This window comes from Etheostoma cragini, chromosome 14 (genome assembly GCF_013103735.1).
Source record: "Etheostoma cragini isolate CJK2018 chromosome 14, CSU_Ecrag_1.0, whole genome shotgun sequence".
Classification (NCBI taxonomy): Eukaryota; Metazoa; Chordata; class Actinopteri; order Perciformes; family Percidae; genus Etheostoma; species Etheostoma cragini.
Genome location: NC_048420.1, coordinates 6,294,161 through 6,313,041, shown reverse-complemented (window position 1 = coordinate 6,313,041; position 18,881 = coordinate 6,294,161). Strand labels below are relative to the sequence as shown.

The window sequence follows — 18,881 nt, the reverse complement described above, 5'->3', positions numbered from 1 at the left end:
CTGCAGAAAAACAGCCCCCTCTTCCCAGTAATGTGTTCCTACACCGTGTCAAGACAACATAGTCCCTGGTCTTTTCTGTATTTTTATTCATTTTGAACTCTATCGTGTGGATTTGTGTTTAAATATCTTCATATTTTTTGGAGAAGAAAAAAATAAATATATAGTATGTGTGTGTGTGTGTGTGTGTGTACGGGATCAGGATGTTTTCTTATATCAACAACAAATCCCCCCCTAGGAACCACAATATTAAATTAAGAATGTTAACTTAGTATCTATTGAGAGCATTTTTTTTAAGAACACATTATGTTCAGTTCCTCCCACTGCAGTAATTTGCATGATGACTGTACTCCTGTAGATCCACCATTTCTATTTGTTTGATTAAAAACCTTCAGCTCACTCTTGCTGAATCACATCTCTACTGTCATGTTTAGCTGTCGAACTCAGACATGCTCCTGAAGTTTCTTTTTCTTTTCTTTTTTGTCCTCGCTGCTGGGTGCACTGTGTGCACTGCTCCTTTTCAGTTGGCTGACTCTGGTACAGCAGATAGAGTAGGTGTGGTCATGTAGCCTCGTTGTACAACTGTGTGTTCCGCTGTTTCCAGATCAGGAGTTGAGGAGACATGTGTGCTCCAACATCTTGTGGCCACGTGAGAGGGTTGGACTGTCTGTGATTGTGTTTACAAGCAACCAAGGTGTCAGCAGAGTGTCACCGCTTTTTTTATTTTTTTATTTTTTTTAAAGCAGTTTACAATAGGCTAATTTGCTTCCCCCAAGCAGAGAGTGTAACCATGTCAACAGTGCTTACCTACACCTCTTTCCAGTGAAAGGCCACATGTGTAGTGTTTTCAATCTACGTGTCATAGGCAACATATGTGGAGTGTGACTATTTTTTACCATCTAGATACATGTGAAGTACGTCTCTGTTGTATACATCCAGAAAATTTCAATTTCACAAATGGAGTAAATCCTTTTTGCAATAAAATGTGGTTTCTGTTTCACCTTGGCCCAAAGATATTTTATGTACTTTTCTTGTGACAGTATTTTGTAATCATTAGGGCTGAACACATTGGGAAGGAGAGGAGGAATCTAATTGGGGGTTGTTGTTTTTATTGCCAGATATTGCGATTACGATTCAATTTATATACATATACTCCTTTTTAGTTAAAGTTCAATACTCTCTTTGTAACAGATAAAACATGTCATGGAGCATTATAACATGAGACACCATCAGCACTGCTCTATATTCTTATGCAGAGATGAGAACATAGATATGAATTTCCAGCAATAAGGGTTTTTGTTTTAATATAAGCAGGTAAACATTGAACAGTTGAACACAACATTTCTCACAAAAACTAAAGTTATAATAATAAAAAAAAAAATTCCTATAAAATAAAAGATTCCTGTAGCTTCCGGTTAACTATAGTTTGGCTCAGTTCAATTGCAGCATTGACATTTTGCACCTTCTACGATCATGTTAATAAAGTAATCAAAAATAAATTTAGAAATCCACTGAAAATAAGACATTTCTGTTATCAGTCTGTGATATGTATCATTCCAGCATTTACCGCTTGAAAATACACTAAATATAATAATTAAAAAGAGGAATACAAATGTCGAATGTCGACAATAATCGATTATCTGTCACTGCATCAATGCAGAATCATCCCTGTCTTCATCGCGATGCAGTGATTCACATACCCCCCCCCCCCCCCCCCCCCCCCCCCCCCCCCAGCATATACTAATCAAACATAATAGACTGATTTGGTAATGCTGTATGTGTGTAAGAATGTAGAAGTACTGTGTTTTACTACTTTAATTCCAGCAAAAGAGACAGTTCATCTGGGGAAGTGGTACCTCCACATGTTGCTTTTACACTTTTTAAGGTGCAAGCTTTTTACACTCGTTTGATTACCGCTTTTCTGCCTCACGGCAGGGTAAATTGTGGACACTTAAAGCTGCACCGTGGGACTATGCACATTTGTAGCGCTTTCTAAATGTCAGCAAAAGGTTTTGGTGGAAACAGTTCTTAGCCAAATGTTCAGATATTCTGCGACGTCACATCAGCGGCTGTAGACAGCATGGTCACGTTCACCCAGCGGCATCGGGATGATATGGGATTCCTCACTGAAATGGACCAAAAGGGATAAGAAATGACATGTTGGCGAGTCTTTTTCTGTAGTGCTGCTCGTCGCTGTTTTGAGGAAAGTTGGATTTCCCTTTTTTGTTTCAATTTGTTACTAAGTGTCAATACCCAAGGCTAGCTTTAATGTTCGTAAACAGGGTATTTTAACAGCGTCTTTAGTGTGGATGGGCCGCTTGTCTCAGTTGAAGCTCTTTTTCGGCCATTAAGACTTTTTATAACATGTAGGTTAGATTTGAGATGACAACATGGGATACGCTCTTATTGATTGATTGCATATTTAGTGATTAGCATATTCCGTGATAACTTATTTCAATCATAGATTTCATTTTATTAACAGGTTCTAGGTCAGTAAAGGTAGAGGAATTTTCTTTTCCCCCTAAGAATCCGTGTCTCTAAATTACACACATGTCTAGTTTCCTTTTCATTCTGGATGTGGACCAGCCTCAGTAACACTCAATTCAATTCAAATTTATTTATAGTGTCAATTCATAGCAAGAGTTAGCTTGAGAAACTTTACAGATAGAGTAGGTCTAGACCATACTCCATAATTTACAAGGACCCAACAGTTCTAGTAGTTCCCCCCAGAGCCAGCAACAGTGCGAGAGTGGAGAGGAAAAACCTCCTTTTAGGAAGAAACCTGGGACAGACCCAGGCTCTCATCTCATGGGACAAGTGCATCAGACCCTTTTGTAGTATTAATCAGTATTTCTTGTTGCATTGTGTATTCCAGGTTTCTGATTAATTCAGTTTCAGTTTTATTTATAGTATCATTGATGACATGGATTTGAGGATTTATGAAATATGACTTGGGTGAAGTATCTAACTACTTTTATGTGTAATGGGCAGTGATGGAGGACTCGTGAATGGACTTAAGTCGCTGTTCTCTGAACTTGTGTCTGGGCTCAGACTCTTCTTTGTTGACTCGGACTTGAACACTGGGGACTCCAGACTTGACTCGGACTCAACAGTTGGCAACACTGGTGACAGCACCATATTACCATTAAATCACACATACATACGTTAAAGGGAAAACAGGGCTGTGAGTATAGTAGTTCATAGAAAGGCTGCAACTAATGATTATTTCATTGCAGATTAATCTGTCGATTATTTTCTCGGTTAATGGATCAGTTGTTTGAGCTATAAAAAAAAAAGTGTTCAAATCAGTTTTTCCTAAAGTCCAAGATGACATCCTCAAATATCTTGTTTTGACCTCAACTCAAATTATTCAGCTTACTGTCACAGAGGAGTAAAGAAACCAGAGGATACTCACATTTCATATTTCAGATTCTCCCATTAATATGTGATATTATCCGTGGTAAACAATACAATTGAAGTGAGATGAACATACAGAAATGTATCTTTTTAGCTAGAACAGATGTTGACAAAGTTTCCTTTTGGGGGCATCAGTTGAAATTGGGAAGTAGTTGAAGTTGGAAAAAGGTAATAAATTGCAGTATTTGGCAGAATATTGCAATATGTTTTGAAATCGCGACAATGTCGTACTGTGACGTACGCATCAAGGTGATTCCCACCCCTAGTGCAAACACCTCTTATGTGAACCCGTGCTGCTGGATTGGGAAGCCCTGGGTTGATTGGACTAGTTGTTAACCACCGCTGTGACACAGCTGAGACTGGGTCGCGGTTGTTAGGTTAGGTGGAACTGGGTAACAGAAAGAAATCCAGGGCCTGTTGATCTTGCTTCGTAGTATACAGGCCTCTGGAGGACAGGCCAAATGGACAGACAGGTAAAGTAAATAGTGTCCAAACTGTTGCATAGAGATGTCACATGAGGCAACCACTCTGCATGACTGTGTTCAGTCAGAGAACTTATGTGTTTGATGTTCGACCGCAAAGATTAGAGTTTTTATTTAACAGACCATGCTCTGCATAAGAGCTGTCCACGATAAGTGCTGTTGGCTGTATTCTAACAGGGTTTATCAAATGCTTCAACTCTCCATTCATTAACATTGGCTCGATTAGCCTTTAAATTGGCAGATATATTGCCAGTAATGAGTCGATGGATGATTTTTATGGAGCCGTTCACCTGCTTTGGGCCACCTGCTAAAGATGAATTAATGTGTTAATTGAGTGGTGGGTGAGGGCGACTATTATGGGTTTTCATTATGCCTCGCACATAAACAAACACTCCTGAAGTGGATTGTAGAGCAGTTGTTTTGGATGGTATAAAGCCAGGTGTTTCCCTTCGCCTAACACACGAGAGTGAGCCATCGGGGATGCCCCCCCCCCCAGCTCTGCAAGGCTGACGTCCCAAATCTGAGTGTGAATTAAATCATAATCAAAGACCCTTTGGAAATATTTCCTTGAGGAAGTCCCACAGTTGAAAACATAATGAAAAACACCAAACTAAAGGTGTGAAATTGACTGCTACTAATAGACGCGCAGCTCGGCTGCTGATGTACAAGGGAAAGCCCCACTGCAAATTGGAAAGTAGTGTACAGTAGTTTCATGGCAGCTTTACAGTGTCAAAAACTCACAAGTAAAGAAGATGGATTATGTTTGATTTTTAAGGGAGCAAACATCTCGCCTATGTCTGCATTTTCTTTTCAAAAGTAAAACAAATTAAAGCCTTGACCAGACCATGATGCTCTTATTTAGCACACTAGAGCTGTACTAATTGATTTCTATTGTGTAATTTTGTTTAAGGATCAGGGCCTGAAGTTAACTCCACCTGCCACAGTGACTTCTTACCAGCCAGTTTTTTTTGCCTCTTAAAGGTGAAAAACAGGAATCACATGAATGTTCAGAAACGGCAGTCGCATCCTCTCCAGCTGCGCTGCTTTCATGGGTTTCATGGATTATTTGCTTCTAATTTCAAGTTTTTAGTCCCAATTACAAAAGGATTTGACTTTGCTTTCTCTGAGCCATGCACGCGACAGTCACTGCAGTACATTTGTTCTGTACTGCTGTCATAAATCAGCCACTCACCAACCTTGCCGTTGTCGCCAAATGTCCACTTTGTATTAAAACGTCTTCTTTTACTTTTCTTTGACTCATGCTCCTCTTTTCATTGTTTTTTCGTTTCAGCTGGCCTCTTTACCCCAGTAATGTGCCGCCATATCTTTAGCTAAAATCCAACAAAATGGCGGACTTTGTTGAAATGTAAAAGAACAACAGTTGCAAAACAAACCTAAGGAATCACAGTTCTCATTGGCTACCTGTCTTATTTGAAGTGATTAAAGAAGAAGTAGTTCTTTGAAGATCAACTGAAAGTGAATGCCAACTAGGGCTGCAACCAATTATCATTCCACATTATCGATTCATCTTCCGATTATTTACACAATTAATCCATGAATCTTTTGGTCGATAAATGTCAGAAAATACTGAAATCACACTTTCTGACAATCATAATCCCAGCACAACGTAGGGCTGGGTGATAGGGAGAAAATCAGAGATCACGACATTCTAGAGCTGGGCAGTATATTGATATTATATCGATATCGTGATGAGACTAGAGATAGTCTTAGATTTTGGATATCATAATATGGCATAAGTGGTGTTTTCTTGGTTTTTAAAGGCTGCATTACAACAAAGTGATGTCATTTTCTGAATTTACCAGACTGTTGTAACTGTTTGTTTATTATTGGCCTTTACCCACTTAGTCATTATATTATTGATGATTGTTTATCAAAAATCTTATTGTGAATATTTTGTGAAAACACCAATGGTCAACACTACAATATCGTTGCGGTATTGATTTAGAGGTAGTTGCTCAAAAATATTGTGATGTATGATTTTCTCCATATCGCCCAGCCCTACAACATTCTTGACCAAATAACTTAATATCGACATTGCGGCGATATTTTAGGGTTGACAATTGGTGCTTTAACAAAATATCTTGCCACTTAGATTTGAGATAATCTGTAATGTGGACATAATGACTTAGAACAGTCTGTAAGTTCAGAAAAGGACATCACTTTACTGTAATAAAGACACAACTTATGTCATATCACAATTTCCCAAATCTAAGACAAAATCTAGCCTCATATCACGATATCGATATAAAAGTGATGTATTGCCCTGCCCTAACACAATGTCTTCACAAGTCCTGTTTTGTTTGACCCAAAGGTAAGCAGGGCATTATCACATTTGAGAAGCTTGAACTGCAGATTTATTTTATATTTTTTGCTTGACAACCAACTTTAAATGACTGATCGATTTTAAAGTAAAAATGAAAACAAGTTTGTTGATTGACGCAAAAATGAACAAATCACTATATTTCAAACAGTAAGACGGCTCGACACAACATGAGGCTTTGCTCCAAGTATCACCGGGGCTCTACACATGAACTCAGCATTGAGAACATTGTTTTTGTAAACAGAGTTTAGTAAAAAGCCGAGATGGCGGTGAGCGGAAACACAAACGGCTACAGTGAGTTGTTGAGAAACTTTCTTTTTAGTAACAAAGAGCCCCTGGTGAGACTTGGAGCAAAAGTTTCATGTTGTGTCGAGTGTTGTTAGTGTTCTAAAATAACAATTTTGATGCTATCACAGTAGTGCCCCAGCGATCACATTCAAAAGGCCATTTATCCAAAAACAAAACTACGGTCAATCTTAAAAGTGGCGCTTCCGTCCTAATCATGCTTTCAAATAAAGGTTTGACTCGGGTTCATTCCCAAAAAGACCCTAGGTTGCATTTTGGCGAGAGTTACGCTTTAAGGCTGTTGGTCAGATGTGAGACATTTAGGATGCCACCTTTGAATGTGGGAACTGGTACTGAGAGCTACAATGATGAGTCGATTTGCATAAAAGGAATCTGCATCTACTTTGACAATAGATACATTGTTTCAAAACATTTAGTTATGGAGTTATTGTTAAAGCAAAAATGCCGAATATGTTCTGGTTTGGGTTTCTTCAATGTGTGGATTTGCTGTTTCACAACAATCTAGACTGAGTATCGTTTGGGGTTTTGGCGGACAAAACGAGACACCTGAAGACAAAACATTTGGATCCCACAATATTTTCTTGACATTTCATCGATCAAATGATTAATCCCAAGCAACACTCTGCAGATTAGTCGATAATGAAAATAATCAGTTACAGACCTACTTGTAATAGGTATTTTTAAGTATTTTATGCCACTTTTTGGACACAAACTATTGAGGAAATAATCAGCGAATTAATTGATAATGAACATAATTGATTTATGCAGGCAGCCCTAGTTTGAATTATTATCTTTAGTTAAGTCAGTCATTAAGAATAATGTGCTGCCCCCAGCCTCTGAAATGTGAGGATTTGCAGCTTTTCTCTGTCTGATATTATTGTAAACCACTGAGATTTCTATCAAGCTACTAGAAGATGTATTCACAGGCTCTGAGAAGTTATTAACCTGCGCTTTTCAGTATTTTCATCCATTTAATATTTGTTTATCATTTGAGGCCTTCATGATTCAGGGAAAAATATGAATCACGATTTTGTAAAACTTAGAATTATTATTATTTTGATCATACATTTTTTAAATTTAATTTAAACAATTAACAAACAAAACACTGGGACATAGGAACGTGTCCCAGGACCCAAAAAAAACACAGAGATTAAAGATGGGGAGGGGGGGGGTGACCCAACAACAACACAACAGCAGGAACGGGGCTCACGGCTCACCAACAAGACACACAAAAACAAGCTTAGAACTGATATCCCAATGCTCTGCCACGTTTTTTTTTCTAACAAAATGTAATGTTTATTGCACACATGAACCATGACGAAACAGAATTGGTAGTACCAAACATAGATTTGTTGTTGGCACCTGTAGCACGTTGTGCGTCACCACAGGCCTGTAAACATGGAGGTTTCAATGCAGAGAAGGGAGACCACTGCAGTCCTTTAAAACCTATTTTATACAGCCTGTGTTTAAAACTCCCAGAAGGCAGTAGGAGCGTTTGTGATGCAGTCGGCTCGTAAAATGAAATGAGAAACAAAGTCATTTAATTAAAAACAAGGAAAAAAAAATCTAAGTTATTTAAAAATGAAATCTGGGTGAATCGAGATCACGATTTAATAACGATTTATCGTGCAGGCCTAATTGATAGACTAAAAGATGATTTTGTGTTTTAATCAAGAGCTGAATCAATCGCCTAAATAATTCAAAATATTTGAAACTATGATGGACGATGGTTTGCTCACTGGACGGTAGTAGACTCTGTAGACTCAGGATCAACCTGTACACCAGTGCTGGCCCTAACATTGGCTTCTTACCTGATACATGGGCGCTGATTTACTTGTACTGCAATTTTCATTTGTTCCGATTCCAGAAGTATTGCGATTGCCATCCAACAACATACTAAAGTTAAAAACTACACTTCTAGAGACAATATATCATGAGACATTTCTAAAAATTGTTTTCTATTTCAAACATCACATGTCAGTCAGGCAGTCTGACATTTGTTTCATCTGTGAAGACGTTACATAACATGACATACATAACATGGACATGATGTGGTCGCCGTTGGCAATTACTACATAAGCAGAAAATATTTGGGTTGATCATTGGTAAAACAATAAGTAAAAAAATATCCATTCCAGGGGAAAGAATAACATAAGTGGTGTCTGCATTACAATAAAGTGATGTCATTTTCTGAACTTACAGACAGTTCTAGCTGTTGTATTATTTGCCTTTACCCTCTAAGTCACTATATTCACATTACTGATTATTTATCTCAAATCTATGTGTTAAAAATGTCGCTAAATTAATCATGATACCTATGCTAATCCATTTCCCCCCACCCCTACTGTACACAATTACTAGAAAGTGTTACACGGTTCTTTGACAGCTGACTCTACACATTCTGAACCTCCCCCCCCCCCCCAATACAGTAAACACAACACATTTCCAAGAACACATACACAACAACTTCCAGCTACTGTTGAGACTTTTGATTTGTAGGGGCTTTGGTGGAGTGGAGAGGAGGAAGCCCGAGCAGTCAAAAAGGAAGTTGACTCTTTAGTCTGCACTGCTGAGTAATGATTCTCCACAGGCCACATGGACAGCATGCTGCCTCCCGGCAACGTGTGTATGTGTGTGTGTTTGTGAGACTGAATGGTGCGTGTGTTTGAGGGAGAAACAGTGTCAGTGATACTCGGGGGAGGGGGGTTGGGTGTTTTGTGAATGATCTTGGTCTGCCCCTGACAGCTGTGTGTATTTGTGTATAAAGTGTGTGTGTGTGTGTGTGTGTGCGAGTGAGTCTGCCTCAGGAGCCTCTCTGACCTGCTCTTACTCCACGTGTCACCAACCATCCGTCTTTCTTTGGCAACATTGCCCGTTTTCATTCCGTTGACAGCCACAGACAGTGTTGCATTTTCCTATGCAATTTCCTCAGTCTTTTCCTAGCTGTTATTTCCTCAGTAGCACTGTGCATAAGACCCCCCAATTAACCATATGAGTTTTGATACAGAGCACATCACAAGACAATAAGTGACGTAATACAGAGAGAAGCCGGCGCCATGCAAATGCTTATAGATGTGACTGAGCGGCCTCCAGGCTAATTGACTTCCACAAACTATAGTTACTGTATCCAGCCGATATATCTAGTGATACTGTTGTTAAAGTTCCATTTACATTACCTGACAGTGAAAAACGCAAAATCTGAATAATTGTATGCCCGGTGTTGCATATTGAACATAAACTGAGAAAAACAAGTTCCTCCACGGACAAATGTCAAACTTGGGCTATTGCATCAGGGCACGCTGGATTGTAAAAGTAATTTATTTCTTTTGACATTTACCTTCTAAAACGCTCCAGATTAGCATAGTAATATCCTTCTCCGAGCCTGTGTGAGACTACAGACTTCATTTACATGACGTATGGTGTGTGTGTTTTTATGGAATAAAGTGGTTAACCTTTAAATTGGTGCGGTTGTTGATACTAGAAGGTAGAGAAGGATGCTCTCATACGGCTCTCACCTTTGCTCTCTGCAGGGGGAAAAAAAGTCAATGGCTCATATATTAAGTGGAAAAGGGGAACATGCACACGAGGAACAGTTGCTTTCCTCTCTGTGTGTCTTTTGTGGAACTCAATGATGACGCTTGTTAATGAGTGTGCCCTCTAGTCATAGCTTTGCTTTCTGTTTTGCCCAATGTGCTGTGCACAGTTTCAGCCTCTTTTAAGGCCAATAAAACTCCAACTGTGGAGTGCATATAGGGCAAGCCGGCGATGCCAAAACGCCCGGGCAGACTAAAGTCATTTTAGCAAAGCAGCGGTGGCTCACACCAAAAACCCAAATCTTGAATCCAGTGCACACCCTTTGTGCTAGATCTTTTATAGCAGCAGAATAGGAAAGCAGAAACTAGTCCTGAAATGATTGGGAAATGAATGGATTTGTTGATTAATAGGGAACAAATGTACAACAAATCTTTAGTTTTTTGTGACCAAATGTTTTTATTTGAAGATGCTGAGAAATGAGAATGTTTTTCCAAATGCTTGTTACAGCTTCTTAAATGTTTGGATTTTGCTCAATAGTTTTGTCATTGTTAATTGAATCAGAGCCAAAACAATTAGGCAATTAGTTGATTGACAGAAAAATAATACAACAACACAAAACTAGAAGAGGAGAAAAACAAGTCCTGACTCATTTTCATAGCCGGAGTCTGAATTAGACTCCAAACTGAACATTTTGACTCTTTACAGGCTTGTGCGTTATTTTTAACTGGCCTTAATAATTACTAGACTTTGTTCACACAGCGCAACCAATGTTTACACAAGTTTAAATGGCATCTCTTTCTGTACAGCAGTGTACCAGGCGGCCAGTTAGCAGCCTGTTTGATACAGAGCCATTGTTCTGTTTTGATTGGGTCGGCTAATGGCTAAAAAAAATAAAATAAATAAAGAGCAGCCGGTGGTCAGCAGGGACAAAGTTACACAGACGAAAGCCACAGCAAAAAGGCCATTTAGTGCCATTGTTTCTGGCTTGTGTGGCAGGTGACAGGGATTTGTGCACCAAAGACACATTTGTAGGGTTTTCCCCGCCATTGTAAGGTTTAGGCAGTTCTAAAAATAGTTGGACTTCTTAAGCAAGTTTTGTCTTTAAGCTCTTTGAGTGTTCGGTATCTATTACGTGCTCTAGCTTTTCCAAAGTTCTAGACACAGATATGGTAATAATAACGGTTCACAATGATGTGAAAAAGAGACCCAAAACAACCACAAAGAGACACCCAAGTCTACACGCACCCAAGTCTTCCACAAACCGAGGGAAAACAGTGATCTGATATACAGTATATTTGCTGCCTGGCAGATGCTGACTTTACACTTGAAAGTGTGGAGGTATGGCTGTTAGGACTGGGGACCGAGTTCTTACACTCCAAAACTCGATGTTACACACAGAGAACGGCTCACGTAGTAGGAGCTGGGAAAAAAAAGTTTGTGCCGTAATGTTGTAATTTCTTTGTTTCACATATTGCTATCGGAAAAAGTGTCACTTAGGAATCAGTGTCGAAGTCACTGTATTGGTGTTTTACACTGGTGTTGAGATGTTTTGAACACTACCCAGCCCTAATGGCTAACTAATAATAACGGTTGTTGGCACGGTCCTCTCTCGAACCTGAAGATTTGCATGGCTGTGCCTGACAGGACTGCAAATTAACAATCGCAGTGGTCTGTCCAGTCCATCGCTCATTTGTTTTTAAGCAAGGCCTGAAGCCATTTCCCTCCACGCTGCAGTTGAAATTTAAAGTGGACATCTCTTCCGTCATGCACAAACTCCATATTGCATTTAAATTACTAGTCTGTGACTCAGATTATGAGTCTGTGTGTGTGTGTGTGTGTGTGTGTGTGTGTGTGTGTGTGTGTGTGCTGTCGGTGTCAGAGTTGTGACTCTAACCATGAGGCAGCCAGTGACCCAGCCAGGTCCTTAAGTGGCTTCGCCTCATTCGGCAGCCGGGTGTATTTTTGGCGCAGTAGTGAGTGACACACTGATCGTAATGGGTCGTCCAGGGTGCCAATGGTCAGCCTGACCGAGCGTCCTCCTCGGCAGCGCGAGCCGAGCCTTGGCAACGTGATGTAACCGATCACTGTCTTGCTCTTCATATGCCGACAGAGGAGCCGCCGGCCTGCAAACACATCCACCGGCTTATCTCTGAGCAGGAGGGCAGAGAGCCGAGGCCGCCTTTTCTTCCCTGAGCGCGTCCCGCTGAAGTGCTCGTGTAACCTGAGCGCCACTGCCATTTTTGCACTCTACTCACATTGTAGCCCTAAATAAGCCAGACTGCTGTTTATTATGGGATGTCAGTCGACCGTAACTGTAAACACTCTTTGCAAAGGTAATGCCCTTTTAACAATGATCCGTCAGTCTTCACGGTCTAACTGGACATTTAATTCTGTTTTTAAATGAATATGGTTGGGCATTGTTTGTAAATGTTGGGATATCATACATACAGTTTAGATGCCAATACAAAAACAAATACCCCCCCCCCCCCCCCCCCCCCCCCCCCCCCCACAATGCATTTGAGAAATCTAAGTTACTTTTTACAAAACCCTTTCTACTTTTCATTCAATAACAAAGTTGTGGTTCTTACAAAAACACAAACACCCGAACAAGACCTTTTCATACGTACTGCCAAATAGTCTCAAATTAGGAAAATGTCGATATAAATTTGGAATTGATTTGTCATGGTCAAAACAAGCGTGGCAGAGAATTATGATATCGATTCTAAGCAAAAAATTGCATATTTTTCCCTGAATCATGCAGAGTTTTTCCAGTGTTCAATGGTGAACGTGTGCTTTGCCTTTTTGCCGTTTCTCACCACAACGTGCACCATATTACCCAGCGGCCCCTGCTCTCTCAGCCCCATACCAGACGCTCATCGCTCAGGTCAGGCAGCAGCAGCAGCCAGCCGTCTTTTATTTTATTATTTTTATCACTATTCTTTTTTGTTATCAGGCAGTAAGTGGCTGCTCTGATCTACCCAACAGGAGATCTCTTTCACAGAGCACTCTGGGCCTGTGAGCACAGTGCTGGGAACCAGCATTATTTTTTTTAACATGTTGTCAAGTGTTCTGCAGCACTGTAGATGTTTTGATCTGCTTTTGCAATGTGATTGCTTAGATCGGTTTCTGCGTAATGTATTATTATTATTATTATTAGTAGTAGTAGTAGTAGTGGTGGAAGAATATTACTACTGTAATGTTAAATACATTCCAGATGTTAAAGTATATTATGTTAAAGGGATAGTCCAGCAATTTAGCATTGGACTTGAATTTTCAAATATATGTTTGGAAATGCGGTGCCTGGTACGGGTCAAATATCTCCTTGGTGTAATGGAAGTTCCCGCTTTACCTTGGAAACAATTGGTTGGTGGCCGGGTTAGCTCAGTTGGAGCGGGCACACATAAATACAGGTTTACTCCTCAACGCAGCGGCCGCAGATTTGACTGCGACATGCGTCCCTTTGCTGCATGTCATCCCCCCTGCCCCTCTCTGTCCCTTTTCATGTCCTCCTTGTCCATTCCTGTGGAATTAAAAGCCTCAAGATAGAAACAGTTGTTTGGGCCAAGGTCCACTTTATTAGTTTTCTTCAGAAGATGAAGTTTGCTCCAGTTTTCTACATTTCCATTTACTGAGTCCAAAGTTTGTGTAGACGCTGGTGTTTGTCTGTGTCTCTACAGTCCTTTTTTCTTCTTAATTCCTTTGCTAAACTAAATGTGAACAGATCCAGGAAGACATCCTATATATGTGACAACCACCTTTTGGCTGCTTGTCTTTGGGAACACGGTGCTCAGAAAGGCAAGGGACCATTCCAGCAGCTGTGTTTAAATCCTGCAGATGCAGAGCAGTGTTTTTAGCTCTCGTCATCTCTTGTTGTTCCTGTTGTTCTTATTAACCTCGGAAAGCCTTTCTCTTTTCCATTCATCTCCCCGAGACTCCCCAAACAAGTGTGCGAGTTCCCCTCTTCCTCTCCTCCCCAAACATCTTTTGAATTCCTCGGAACAGCTGGGTGAACATCTGGGGTGAGTAGGGTGCTGTTGCCTCCGCTCCGTGTGGATGATGGCACCAGCAGGCGCGGGCTGCCGCCCCCTCTACCAAAAACAGGCCCTGCTTGCTTTTATCCCGAGTCATGAAGCGGTCCGCTCCGAGTTGGGCCTTCTCAGGTTGATGCAATGGGAAGGCAGACTAATTACTTAACTGGTTGTTTTTTCCCCTTATCTTCTTGTTTACTGCCACGCTACACCAGCCGGCTCCTTACAGTTACTTATGAAAATACAATACTTAAGCTTTGCTTCAAAGCTGATTGTATCAACTAGTGTAGCTATTTGTGATGCTTTAGGTCTGCAGTGAGAGTACCTTGCTGCTGTCGCAGCTGGGACCCAGTGGTGTGTTTGCCCTGTGCGCTTCGGTACGATTACTCTTACGAAAAAGAGAAACACTAATGCGACGTGCAACTGCTAGATTAATTGTTAAAGTAATTGGAATTTGTAGGATCCGTACCATTGGTTAGTGCAGGCGCACGTATACTGAGAGGTTTATGCCTTGACGCAGAGGTCCAGGGTTCGAATCAAGACCTGAAACCATTTCCTAGATGTCTCTCCCCCCCCACCTTCTCACCTAGCTGTTGATTGTTGTTCTATTTATCAAAAAAGCAGAATTGCTCAAATGTTTAACACTGAAATAAAGATTAATTCAAATGCAATTCAACAGCTGTGCAAGATCTTTGCCTGAATAAAATAAAGTCCAAAATTGGCGAAGCATTGACATTGGCAAAGTAAAGAAGAGCAGTTGGCAAAGAGCAAAATAATCAAATAACCATTTAAGTAATTTTTGAAGCCAAAAACAAACATTTGATTGTTGTTGCTCCTCAGTTGTGAGAACTTAATGAGCATTTTCTTGTCTTAAAGTACTATGAACAAAATATTTTGGGTCAGATGGACAATTTGAATGTCCCCACAAGACATTACGGGTTGATCCTCGGCCCTAGAGCTTGTTATCTCTGAAGACTACTTGCCTCAGGACTGACTTTTAAAGTTGGTCTACTTTTAATTAAAAGGAAGTGTTTTCAGCACGCCTCCTCCGTACAGCTGGGACAATGTCAGCGGAGAAAGTGGCCGGGGAACGCGGCCGCTTGTCCTAGAGCAAAGAGCTTAACCCTTCCCTCCTGCAGTGGAAGTGTTCAGTGCTTAAACAGCGAAGGACGAGGCCATCCCAGGCAGCTCCCACTGTGGATGTGCATAGCAACCAACAGCTTTAATGTGGAGCAATCCCATAAAAGCAAAGTGCCCAGATTCACCTCGCCTTGCTCTTAGACACAAAAGCCTCAGCCCTTAAAGTTGACACTGGTGGCACAGGGCGGGATATCCTGTCCCTCTTGGGCATGGGATGTGTATGACTCCGCCGGCCATATGAGGGCGGCCGTAGTCGGCGTGTGTTGCGTGTCGAAGGGTTTTAAGGCAGAACAATGGTGTGTGTGCCGAGGCCATGTGGCCTTGTGGCGGATTAAATTAGCGGCAGTTGTTTATCGTCTAAACCCCCCCCCCCCCCCCCCCCCCCCCCCCCCCCCCCCCCCCCCCCCCCCCCCCCCACGGCCCATCTGCTCCGCTCAACCCCGTAGACTCAAGCTCAGCCCCCCTCGTCCCACTGTCCATCCCACCCTCCCCAACCTCTTACAAATCCCTATCCCCATGCCGCACGCACACACAAACACACACAGCTTTGAATAGTTGCAATATCCACCAGCAGCCCAGTCATTACACAATATACTCAGTGCAACCTCATCTGCCAAGAGTGCTCTGGCGTTCCTCTATGCAGATTAGCCATGTGCTAATTGTGGTTATTTATTTATTTTTCTTATGGAGGAGAGAGAGAGAGAAAAAAAAAAGGGAGGGGTGTGTCTTTCCTCCAGAAATTGATTAGATGACTGAGCAGAAAAAAGAGTGCAGTGGAGTGCCAGCCAGTGTGCATGTCAGAGACTGTCGCTGCATGTGGGAAGCATTGTCATAAATTCTGTAAACTGTTGAGTAGGGAACAAATGTTTTGGCGTCTAGTTAATATCTGACTTGAGCAAAAAGGCTGATTGATTCTCGTGAGAGGTTGTTATTAGATGTTCATGATTATGTGCTTTCCTCAGTCCAAGTGAAAGTTTTAGTAACTACTTCTTGAAATCGGTTACCGAATTAAAATTCTCGAGGAAACATTGAGTACTATTTTATTATTTATAAAGTGCTTTCCTGATTTCCCATGAGTGGCTAAAATAAGTAGAAAGGATGTAAGTCTAGGCTCAAAACGGTATTGGTTTTTACTAACTTTGTAACGTGAATGAACTTTCTGTTTCATGTGTCTATCAGAATATACCATTAACCTTTTTGGATTGAACGGTTTCACAAACAAATGAGTGGGTTATCATTTGCCTTTTTTGATCTGTGTGTCAGGGAATCTCTCTACCCTTCACATCATAACTACAGTTTTTTATTTATTTTTATTTATTTTCGTCACATGCATTTTATAATGACAAACAGAAGAAGGCCTGTTTATATTCTGGAATTTTATAGATCATTATTTAGAGCTGAATAGTTTTTCTTTTCTTTTCAATATGCGTAGTCACATTGAAAAAATGTACACCTTTGGCTTGTTTACTTGCAAGAAAGGCAAGCAATAAGCTGCGTTGTGTCATAGTAGTAACACAGTGACACGTTCACTGTCAGATGGAAAATTCCACTACGTGTTAGTTTGTTTTCTTTAAGCTTGACAACGTGATCAGTTGTTCTGGGAATGATCGTAATCTATTACAATAGGCTGAATTATTTTGTTCATAATTTAGACTGGACTTTCGCCAACTCAGTCGTGGAAGTCTAGCTTTGCCGGTTTTTCTCCTCAACTTTTGTGCAGTAAAATAGTAATTTAATTTGGCACATGTATCGCCAAAGAATTAAATTGGGACTAAAGCATGTCGCCCCAGGCCTTCTAAGACAGTAAGTTGTCAAGTGAACCAAGCCGAACCGGGCCAGGTTTTACCGGCACGTGTCAGTCGTCCGCTCATTGGGCCAGACCTAGATTGGATTCATTTTAGGGCCGCATGATATGAGGAAATTATCCTACTGTGATTATTTTGACTGCTATTGCGATATGACTCCCGATATTAGAGGGAGTAATCATTTTTGCATCATCATTCTCTTTTTCATTGAAAAATATTAAAATCTAAAACATAAAAATGATAGTGTGATTTTTGCGAGGATTTGTACATAACAACGTTTTTTTTCTTGTTTTTTTAGTTTGTAAAATACAATTTGTAGGCCGGGACATCTGATACTTCATTCAGAATGGTTTGACACATATTTCAGCGATGTTGCAGTACTCCATATTGCGATTTTGATAAAATTGCGATTAATTGTGCAGCCCTAATTATGTTTCAAGGCTCGAGGACTTCGACTTCCTCTCTACTCAGTCGTGTTGCACGCCTTATCGTCTTTCCACTGCGTCTATCTTGCCCTCACCACGTCCAGCCCCTGACATTTTCCTTTTTGTTACATCAGAAATCACTCTTTCAGCAATGAAGCAACTAACGTTAACGAACGCTACGGTCCCTCTGCCTCCCTGCTACAGGAGACGCGGTATTCTTCCGACACGCTGTATTAATGTTAGCTACTGTTTTAAAACCGTTCTCCAGGTTAGCGGGGGTGCACACCGCTCAAAACCAACATGAAAAACGTAGCTAGTAATGTTCACTCAGCATTTTGTTTTGTTGTTAAACTGTGTGTAAAATGAGCGTTGAGGTTAAATCACCAGTTTCAGGTAACCTTCTTAAGGTACCGTCTATTTGCTGGATGGTTTCAAGGAAACAGTCAGTACCTAACATTAGCAGATAAACCTGTTGACAGCAACCTTATTGTTCATATTTTGGCACAATCTTTCTGGTCATAGTGACTGAAAGTGTTCAAAACTACATGGTGTTTTCAGGTAACGTTAATTTTTGGCAACATTTTTGCTGCTTTGTAGAAAAGTAAAGTTCCAGGGTTCTCCTATTACATGATTATTACCGGCCGACCCTTCCCCTTTAAGACAGGTAGCCATGTGGGCAACGTGTGTATGTGACGTTAGTCCGACGGGGGTTATTGTTGTGGGAAATGAGGCTCTCCGTGTGTAGAAAAGTACCGGAGGCAGCAGCTGAAGCAGTGATGCCATAGTTTTGATGGGTAGTTAATGAAGCTACAGTTTTCAGTGTTTTATGTTCACTGCAAATTCAATTCAATTCAGTTTTATTTATAGTATCAATTCATAACAAGAGTTATTTCAAGACACTTTACAGATAGAGTAGGTCTAGACAACACTCCATAATTTACAAGGACCCAACAGTTCTAGTAGTTTCCTCCAGAGCAAGCAACAGTGCGACAGTGGCCAGGAAAAACTCCCTTTTAGTAAGAAGCCTCGATCAGACCCAGGCTCAAAATTACAAACTATATCACCTGATTAATGCAACCTAATTAACTCTCCCGTCCGTTTTCCCCTGCAGAAAGCTGCTACCAGCCAGGCTAAGGCTAATGTAGTTAGCCTAAGGAAACAAGGGGTCCGTCCGTTTCAACTAACGCGGTTCGCAGCCGTGGCGCTGGAAAAATAACACTAATCTACAACAGAAGTCTGTGGCTGATCTAACGTCATTTCCGCTGATATAATTGTTCTTGGATACATAGAGTATGTTGCTAGTGTGCGTGACATGCAGCTCTGATCAATTTATCAAACAAACAAGCTGGCCCCGCCAACCACAGCCTGAGGAAGCAGCATGTCCGTCACTGTTATCCATGTTAACC

General features: G+C 40.9%; 1 protein-coding gene across 3 annotated transcripts in view; it reads left to right on the top strand.

The window, feature by feature from the left end:
• Positions 1–18,881, top strand: part of arid1ab (AT rich interactive domain 1Ab (SWI-like)) — a 61,417-nt gene that overhangs the window by 2,250 nt on the left and 40,286 nt on the right. The gene's annotated exons all lie outside the window — the stretch shown is intronic.